Genomic DNA, 10,501 nt, shown 5'->3' with positions numbered 1-10,501 from the left:
TGCACCATTCTCTTAACTTGTGCCAATGTCAACAGGTAGAACTTCATAGTCTTGCTCATCAGAAATCCAGCTCTGCTGTTCTTTAAAAAAATTTGTCTTGACTATTCTTGGTCCTTAGATTTCTAACTAAATTTAAAATCAGCTTGTCAAGTTTCATTTTAAAAAAACCAATCAGAGGGAGTTTGCATTAAGTATATTGATCCATCTGGGGAGAATTAGTCTTTACAGTTCTGATTCCTCTAATCCATGAACGTGGTATTTCTAATCAATTATTTAGATATAATTTTATATATTTTTATTAATAATATAGCTTTTGCATTGAGTTCTTACATATCTATACTTTGTTAGATGTACTCTTTGATATTTAATATTTTTGAGGTTATTTTTATCTTTTGGTTATTTTAAATGATATCAATTTGATTGTTTTCTGGCTTGTGTACAGAAATTTAAATTGACTTTAAAATATTGTTTGTAATAACTGAACTTAGCTCACTTATTAATTCTTTTATTTTAGCTGTAGGTCCTTTTCAATTTTCCACTTACATAATCATATCATCTGTGAATAGTGATCTTTTATTTCTTCATTTCCCATAATTATGCTATTTTAAAATTTTTCTTTTCATAATGCACTGGCTAGGACCTTCAGGTTTTTCAATGGTGTATATTGAATAAAAGTGGTAATAAAATATTTGTCTTGCTATGAATCCCAAAAAGAAAACTTTCAACATTCTATCATTAAGTATGACATTCATCAAAGGTTGTTTTGTAAATATCATGTATTAGGTTAAGAAAGGTCCTTTGTAGTCCTTGTAGTATTCGCTTTTTAAAGTTATGAATGGATATTGAATTTTCCAAATGTTTTTTCTTTTTTTTTTTTTTTAAGATTTTATTTATTTATTTGACAGAGACAGCCAGCGAGAGAGGCAACACAAGCAGGGGGAGTGGGAGAGGAAGAAGCAGGCTCCCAGCGGAGGAGCCTGATGTGGGGCTCCATCCCAGAACGCCGGGATCACGCCCTGAGCCGAAGGCAGACGCTTAACGATTGCGCCACCCAGGCGCCCCCCAAATGTTTTTTCTGTAGCTATTAGGATGACATGTGATTTTTCTCTTTCATTCTGTTAATATGCTGAATTACATCGATTGATTTTTTTTCCATGGAAGACCAAAATTCAAAATTGCATTTTTGGAATAAACCCAATTTAGTTATTAATGATTATTTTTTAAATATTACTGAATTCTATCTGTAGAATATAAGCGTCATGAACACAGGTCTGTTTTACCCACTGCTGTGTTCTCATGGCATATTTGTTGAATGAATGAATCCCTTAGAATTGTGATACTCTTTAGTCCGCCTGTGAATAGAGAGCCCTAAGCCCCTGGTTACCTGACCTGGGGTCATTTTTCCTGGCTGTATTGGGATTTCTTACATTCTAAATCTAGGATTTAGCAGATCCATGAATCACTTGCTCACTGGTCTCCTACATAACTCTCACAATTGGCACAGATGCCTCAGGGCCAGACAAAGGACAAGGAGAAAAGGTGAAGAGAATGTGTCAGATCTTGGTTATTTCCCTGAAGCTAATGCTGAAAATGCTAGGCTCTGGGAAGAACTCTAATCTGTTTTGTGAAACTCATCCTTGAAGGTGGCCTCTGAATACACTGAAAGAGCTGAAACACACGTCTTTCATTGGGAATCATGAAACAAGAAGAACCGAAATCAAAATGTGTTGTCAGATAACACGAACACATAGATACCTATTTCCTTTATCATAAAGCGTAAGAAATGTTTTCAAATGTTAAGCAATTCATTTCCAAACATCTTAAACTTAATGAGAAAAAAAAAATCTCATTTTTAAAGGATCAATGTACCATGAAGTTTACAGGCTAATTTGGAACAAACAGGACATGAGCTGTATGATGAGTTCTTTACTGGTGACATCCTGGTTCTAATTATAAAAAAACTAAATCCATAAATAAAACATTTGACCTTAAGTTGGTTTCGAAGGTTGTAGAACTCTTCATGACTCGACTTCTGCCCACTCCTGTCTTCTCTGTGAACTTTTGCCCTAGGGGTTTTGTGATTCATTCTAATTCTCCAGTAAGTCAGGTTTCTGTGACTCTAGATGTGAACCCAAACACACACACACGTGCACACACACACACACACACACACACACACACACACACACACACCCTCTACTTGGAACACTCTTTCCCATCCAGTTCTTTGGCAAACTTCAACCCTTCAGAGGGCTTACATATCACTTCCTCCTAGAAGTGACAGCTCCCCTCCTCCGTCCTCCAAATAGGAACCATGCCCATAATGTACTTTTATAGCACCTTGAATTTTTCCTCTCATTCACCAAATTTCATTTATTTGCTTGTTTTCCCTAGAGACTGTAAACTCTTAGGGGAGGGACCGTGCTATCTTGCTCACAGTTGAATCCTCAGCCCAGGAGTATTACGGAGCATATATCAGGGATTCAATAAATATTTATTAAATAAATGAATGAGCAATTTAAAAATCTTAAACTTTCTTACATTCTTGAATTATTAGTGCTAACCATGTTATCTTTCTAAAGTGACTTAGAACTAGTTACAAGGTCCTACCGTCTGTATCTGAAGAGTTCCTAAGAACATAACTTTCCCTAAGGTGTAATGTAGATTAAGAAAGCAATATAGAGAAGGAGAGGTGCCTTTGCCCAGTGCCCACTGAGAAACAGACTGCCTGGGTTTGAATTCCCACTCTACCACCAACTATCCTTTTGACTTTGGACAAGTGACTTAATTTTTGTGTACCTTAATACTTCTCATAAGATGGTGGTTGAAGGATTAAAGGAACTTAATACAGTACCTGGCACATAGTGACTGCCTAATGAATGCCATTCCCTTATTTGAGAGTAGGTTAGAGGACATTTGGAGTGCCTGGCATTCCCAGGAAGCTGGGAAAGAGGATCCCATTGGGAGGGAACATTCAGTTCTCTTGTAAAGGGATGGTGGGGATACCAGGGAAAGGGTGAAGTTTCGGTCACCTCAACTGAAAATGGAGTTGGGGCCGCTGAGTCCCCTGTAGTCTAAGACAGATACTGAGCTCCAACGAGGGGAAGGGTAAACCTATTTAAGGAGACATAGTGACTCTTCTTTAAATTTTCAGTTCAACCCTGAAAGACTAAATGTCTTCTCAAAAAGATAAACTTCCTTTATCATCATCTTAGTCCAGGGAAATGTTTTGGAAGAGCAATAACCATAGGCACATTTGGGGGTCATCTGCTAATCTTTCCCTATCAGTGTCCAGATTAACTAAAGAATGGTTGCTTGAGTGGGTGAGAAAGAACAATGGGGTGGTTTGAAAATGCATTAGTGTGTTCCATACTGTGGGTTGGTTAGCCTAATTCTTATCCCAAGCCTACTTCCCATCGGCGCCCTTCCAGCAAGGGGTGGACCTGTGGTGTAGCTCTGATGGATGAGATATAAGAGAACATTTATGTCCTGGAGCCTCTGGAAAAGTTCTGGGATTTTTTTATTTTGCTTTGGTTTGGGTTTTTTTGCTTTTGTAGGGACCAGGAACAAGCCACTGCAAAATGTGCCATTTCAGCATATTAATTATTTTGAATTAAAAGTTACTTAAGAAATAGCCAATGTAAGAACACTCTGATCCTACCCCCCAGCTCTGTCACCAGAAAGCAGGAAATAAATCTCCCATTCGAAAGGTACCCTCCCTGTACTATGAGATAAAGAGACATCCTTACGACCTGAGATAGGAAATTCAGAGCCAAGAAGGTTGTATAAGCACACCTGGTACTTTTACTAACTAACTACCACAGTCTAAATTCTGTGTAGAATTCCATATTAACTGAAGCTCCCAGACATAAGTTCTCTGTCCTGTCAATTCCTCACAGAGCTATTGTCTCTTCGCCTAAAAAGTATTAGAAAATGCCAGCCTCAGCAAGCTCTACGACATCGGCCAAAGCAACCTTTTTCATGACACATCTCCAAAGGCAAGAGAAACAAAAGATAAAATGAACTTATGGGACTTCATCAAGATAAAAAGCTTCTGCACAGCCAAGGAAACAATAAAAAAAACTAAGAGGCAGCCCACGGAATGGGAGAATGTATTTGCAAATGACACTACAGATAAAGGACTGGTATCCAAGATCTACAAAGAACTTCTCAAACTCAATACACGAGAAACAAATAAACAAATCAAAAAATGGGCAGAGGATATGAACAGACACTTTTCCAATGAAGACATACAAATGGCTAACAGACACATGAAAAAATGTTCAAAATCATTAGCCATCAGGGAAATTCAAATCAAAACCACACTGAGATACCACCTTACGCCAGTTAGAATGGCAAAAATAGACAAGGCAAGAAACAACAATTGTTGGAGAGGATGTGGAGAAAGGGGATCCCTCCTACATTGTTGGTGGGAATGCAAGTTGGTACAGCCACTCTGGAAAACAGTGTGGAGGTCCCTTAAAAAGTTAAAAATTGAGCTACCCTATGATCCAGCCATTGCACTACTGGGTGTTTACCCCAAAGATACAGACGTAGTGAAGAGAAGGGCCATATGCACCCCAATGTTCATAGCAGCAATGTCCACAATAGCTAAATTGTGGAAGGAGCCGAGATGCCCTTCAACAGATGAATGGATTAAGAAGCTGTGGTTCATATATACAATGGAATATTACTCAGCTATCAGAAAGAACGAATTCTCAACATTTGCTGCAACATGGGCGGCACTGGAGGAGATAATGCTAAGTGAAATAAGTCAGGCAGAGAAAGACAACTATCATATGATTTCTCTCATCTATGGAACATAAGAACTAGGATGATCAGTAGGGGAAGAAAGGGATAAAGAAAGGGGGGTATCAGAAGGGGAAATGAAACATGAGAGACTATGGACTCTGAGAAACAAACTGAGGGCCTCAGTGGGGAGGGAGGGTGGGGGAATGGGATAGGCCGGTGATGGGTAGTAAGGAGGGCACGTATTGCATGGTGCACTGGGTGTTATACGCAACTAATGAATCGTCAAACTTTACATCGGAATCCAGGGATGTACTGTATGGTGACTAGCACAATACAATAAAAAATCATTAAAAAAAATAAATAAAAAATAAACTGTCAAAAAAAAAAAAAGAAAATGCCTGCCTCGGTCATTTCTTTGAGTCTCATTTTCATTATTGGGCCTCCATGCATATATAATTAAAACTTGGGTTTTTTTCTCCTATTAATCTGTCTGCCAACTTGATTCTTAAACCAGCTAAAAGAGTCTTGAAGGGTAAAATAAAATTTTTCCTCCTCCACACGTTCCTGATGAAAAAGACGGAATGGACTAGCATGCCTCATTTTGCTCTTTGTTCTTCCCCCTCCTCTTTGCCTTGAAGGCGAACGCTTCCAAGTTAAGGATGGCAGAGGGAAAGACAGATGAGGCTGGGTCCCTGACAGCATCAGGAGCTCCTGTTCCAGCCCTGGACTGTCTACCTCTCACCCCGTTATCTGAGACAGATAAACTCCTTTCTGTGCAGGTGAGTGTTGGCTGGGTTTTCTTACCTTTGAATGTCCTCCTAACTGATAAATTCGCTGCTGCCCAAAGTTTTAGACTATGTGTATCTCCATTGCAATACTTACCCACAGCACCTTATGATCACTAGTTTTCTTTCACTTCTACTAGACCTGAGTTCCTTGAGAGTAGGGATCTGGGCTTATGTATTTCTTTATCTGCAGCATATGGTAGACAGTAGATGTTTGATGAGTGAATTAATTTCAGTTGATGTATTCTAATTAGTGAGCTTGCTAATCAGGAACTGGTGCTGTGGAAGGATTTCCTTAGGTTTCTGGTCCAGCCGGGAGCAGGGTGGTGCTGCTTTACAGAAACCAGGGTTACCTTGGGACAAATGAGGGCTCGGGAGCCATCAAAACAAAAAAACAAACACTTCTGCAATTTCCTTTATTTCTGGATGTATTATGACAAAAACAAATAAAGTATGCTAATAAATATAAAAATTCAGACATTTTTACCAGATAATGAAAACATATGCTCTTCTCAGACATAGAATTAACCTTAACGGCAGAAGGGAGTGACAGGAACAACAAAACAGAGAAAAGGGCAAGACAATTTTTTTTCCCCTTATTAATGTGGCTGCTCCCTCACGGAACGAATCTTTATTTTGCCAGGAAAAATCTAGGCGTTTGCTTTTTAAAGAATCTGGAGCCAGGACTGATCCAGAAATGCCCACTGTTGACCTTACCGGCTTCTCTCTGGGACGTTCTCTGCTGCCCCCCCCCCCCCCACCACCGCGCAGATGTGCTCGCCAAAGGTTATTTCTTAGGCCTCTGTCTTTCCCACTCTGCCTTCTCCTTTGCCTGCGGCTGATCTCATCTCCTTCAGCATCGTGAAGCTCCCGAGCCAATTCACCCAGAGCCTTTCTGTCGTTTGCATTTCGGCTGCCCACTTCTCAGCGTCGTTTCTATTTTAAAATGCTTATGTAACAGCTCTGGGTCCGCTGGGGTCCTTTGATTCTTGAAGATTTTAATCAGATTAGCTTGAATGCCCATTTCATGCCCCGTGGAAAATCTAGTATCTTCTCCAAGACGTCTCCTCATTCCCGGGAAGCTCTGGGCCAGCCTCACGGCCAGCTGTGGCTCCCACTTCCCAGCGCCGAGGAACCGCTGCTTGGCACCCTGTACTCACGCCAACTCCTTATCGCTACTTGCGTATCAACACGCGCTGGACTCGGAACGTTTCCTTAATTTGTATTTCTGTTTTGAATAAGCCAACTAATTTATAGCACTAACTGTGACTTCTTCCTTCTAAGTAACATGTAGAACTTCTTCAGTGAATATCTATTAAGCACCTATCCTATGCCCGGCGCTGTCATGCCAGGGACACTTGAATGAGCGACTGATTAAAGTCGATTATTGGGAGGTACGGTGACCCAGAGCCGCAGGCCCTGCCGCCGGGGGGCGGCAGCCAGTCCAGCAGGAAGAGCAATGAGGGCACAAGCCCCAGGTAGAATACTGTGGGACGGGAGAGCCAGGGGCACTCTGTGTTCCCTGTGCAGACACAGGTTTGTAGAAGATTCTGTGATCAACTGAGTTGCAGCCTCCCTTAAATTCCCTATTTCTTATACATTGGATTTCTTTACTAGAAAAGTCCTGTTTAGGAGTTCTAATAAAATAGGCCAACACTGGCAAACAAGCCCCTCATATAGGAGCACCTGCGAAAATCACGTACGCTGAAGACAAGCTGGTTATTATGTAGGGACCTACATGTTACCAGGAAGAAAAAAATGCTACTACGCTCAAGAAATAAAACTTGATTCTCTTGATCAATTAAGTTAACACAGGGTAGATCTGATGCCTTTGTGTGAATTATTATCTTTACTATTATTATCTTTCCCAGTTTTTACTCATGAGCAAATGACTAGATTTTTTTTTTTTTCTTCTGCTTCTTGGCCAGCTCACATATAATGGTGTGTGATGACCCCTCCCTCTGAATCGGAGGTCTTCCGAATTTGAGGTGGGCTTTAGGGCCCTCTAGTGGCTTCTTGAATATTAAATACTAAACATTACCGTGAAACAGTAAGAGAAAGAAAATCCGCCCTTTAAGTTTGTTACGTGTTAGCTCTTAGAAGCTTTAAAGACAGATATTGGAAAACTTGTGGTAGCTCACAAATATTCTTTTCCGTCTTCCAAAATGAAATATGTTATCATATCTGCATTCCCATAATAGCTACATATGAAAAGCATCCCTCGTTTAAGCATTATCATGTAAAGATCTAACATGTTTATATTTAGAATTAGCACGTTGCACCAGTGCGCTTTGTAAGACCTATTTTGCCTTTTTAATTGGCTCATTCAAATAATAGGGACACGGTGATGACCCATGTGAATTCTTGGATTTTTGAGGAAAGACAAAATTTTGGCCTCCTGTGGAGGTTTTAGTCTATCCTGACAACTAAAATAATTTTCTGGCACCAACCTCTCTGCTTTTCTATACTATCCATTTTGAAAGAGATCAGCCTAGGCCCATCCTCACATTTAAGCGGTGTTGATGATGTCGTGGTGTTGTTACTGACTTCTCTCCATGCAAAATTCCTGAGCCGCCAAAAGCTGGCTCCCCAGATATCACCCGCGCGAACGGGTGATAGGACAATTTGAGTTTATCACTTGCCCCAGTTAGGATGAACACCACCTTGCAAAACTTTAATGTTGTCTTGGAGTGACGGAAGGCTAGGACAGAATTCTTTGAGACTTGGAAGTGCGATTTAAGGTGGGTCTTTCAAAATGGGGCTCAGAACTGGGTGCAGATCATACGACAGTCCAGGATTGATGGAGACATCAAGGCAAAGGGATCAAAGAATTTGTTGATGTTTTTCGTTGCAGAGATGATGGGTTTGGGGGAAGGTCCTGTAATAAACAAGCCAATTGCCAGAGAGGAGCACTCCTGGAAAAATAACCTCGTGCAGAGGAAGACGGGGGAGTGGCAAAGTCATGCTGATGTAGGGAGTAGGTGTGATTTTTGGTTCTCGGTGTCCAGGCTGAGCATGAGCGACAGTTTCAGTCTGTAGCAGCTGTCCACAATTAAGAAGTCTTCATGGTGTCAAAGCAATACTTCCTGGTAAACATGCAAATACGTAGAGGAACAATACATACATTCGGAGTGTTTTACTCTTTAGAATGACTATATGTTAGGACTTTGAAGGAGAGCAGAATATGCCACCCCAAACTATGCCACTCTGGCATATTGATTATTCTGGTTTTTGTTTTGTTTTTGTTGAGTTCTAATGGACATATAACATATTAGTTTCAGGTGCAGGACATAATGACTACATATCTGTGTATATTGTGAAATGATCACCACAATAAGTCTAGTTACCATCTGTCACCATGCATAGTTCCATATTGATTATTTTGAAGTAAAACACAACCAGTTGACCCTCCTTTGTCTTCCTGAAAGCAAGAGATCGATCTCCCATGTGAAAGTTACCCTCCCTGCACCCGGAGGGTAGAAGGCATCCTTATCACCAGGACCAGATAATTGAGCGCGAAGAAAGCTGTATAAACAAAGTTACTCCTTCACTAATTTACTACCCTGAGCCCAAACCCCTTTGTCTTGTCAATTCTTTACAAATTTATTGTTTCCTTGACTAAAAGGTATAAACGCTTCCTGCTTTTGTCACTTCTTTAAACCTCGTATTTTTTTTATGGAACTCCATACATATGAAATTTATTTTTCTCCTGTTAATCTCTTATGTCAATTTAACTATTAGACCAGGCAAAGAACCTGAAACGGAAAACAGGAAAATTTTTCCTCCCCTACCATTGTTTTCTATCAGCACATTTACACGGAAACAGTTCTCTGAAGGAGCAGACACCGTTTTGATAAGCTTTGACTTGGGGTGTCAGCTAGAAAGAAAATCTTTAAGCATAAAAAATTAGCAGGTAGGTAGGAAGCCGCGATTCAGGATTACGGGACCGCCACGCAGACACAACGGACTCCCAGCCTGGTATTTTGTATGGAGTAAACAATATTACGAAAGAGGCGGTAAGCAGAAGACACAACACTGCCTCCAGTGTTGCTCAGGGTTTATCTGCATCCTCTCACGGATTCAGAGTCTGGTGACCACCCTCAAGTGCGTGGTGGTGGGACGGGCAGGACTCCCCGTTGACATCTACCATGATGCCTTCATTCTAGCCCATCAGCACCATTTCTGGGGTTAGCGTGCTTTCGTCAGTCTTAAGCAGGCCATGGTTTTAAAAGAGAAAAAGTGAAAGGTGTCAAACTGAGGGCTTCAGAGGGGAGGGGGATGGGGGAATGGGATAGGCTGGTGATGGGTAGTAAGGAGGGCACGTATTGCATGGTGCGCTGGGTGTTATATGCAACTAATGAATCATGGAACTTTACATCAAAAGCTAGGGATGTACTGTATGGTGACTAACATAATATAATAAAAATATTAAAAAATAAAATAAGCACTGTGAATAAGCTAAAAAAATAAATATACTATTATATTCTTTTTTTTTTTTTTTAAAAAGAAAGGTGTCAAGGAGAAATTGCATCAGACACTTGTTAAAAATGGCAAGACAGATTTATTCAAGCCACTGCAGTAGAAGACATGGACTTCAGGACAGAACTGAGCTCAACTGCAGAGACAGCAAGGGCTGCTGGGGATTTATAGCCAAGGGGCAGTGGGAGATCTGTGGGTAGAAAATTAATGAGACGTGTAGGTATCAAAGGCCGAGGAAGAGGAACATGATTAGACATCATGAATTAGGGGGTTCTCTTCATAAATATTTGCATTTCTGGGGTCCTGTAGCAGGGGAAGTCCTATGGTCAAACTGGTCTGGCAGACCAAGGATGAGGCCGGTCAAGAAGAGTGCTCAGAAGAGCCTGATGAGGGTTTGGTCAAGGTGATGGTCCTTGCCAAAGATGGGAATATTTGAAGATAATAACATTTGGGAGTGAGTGGATGAGGATAGGGGTCCAGTTGTG

The sequence above is a fragment of the Ursus americanus genome, chromosome 25 (assembly GCF_024610735.1).
Source record: "Ursus americanus isolate L20-20 chromosome 25, mUrsAme1.1.p, whole genome shotgun sequence".
Classification (NCBI taxonomy): domain Eukaryota; kingdom Metazoa; phylum Chordata; class Mammalia; order Carnivora; family Ursidae; genus Ursus; species Ursus americanus.
This window is presented reverse-complemented; position numbering follows the sequence as displayed.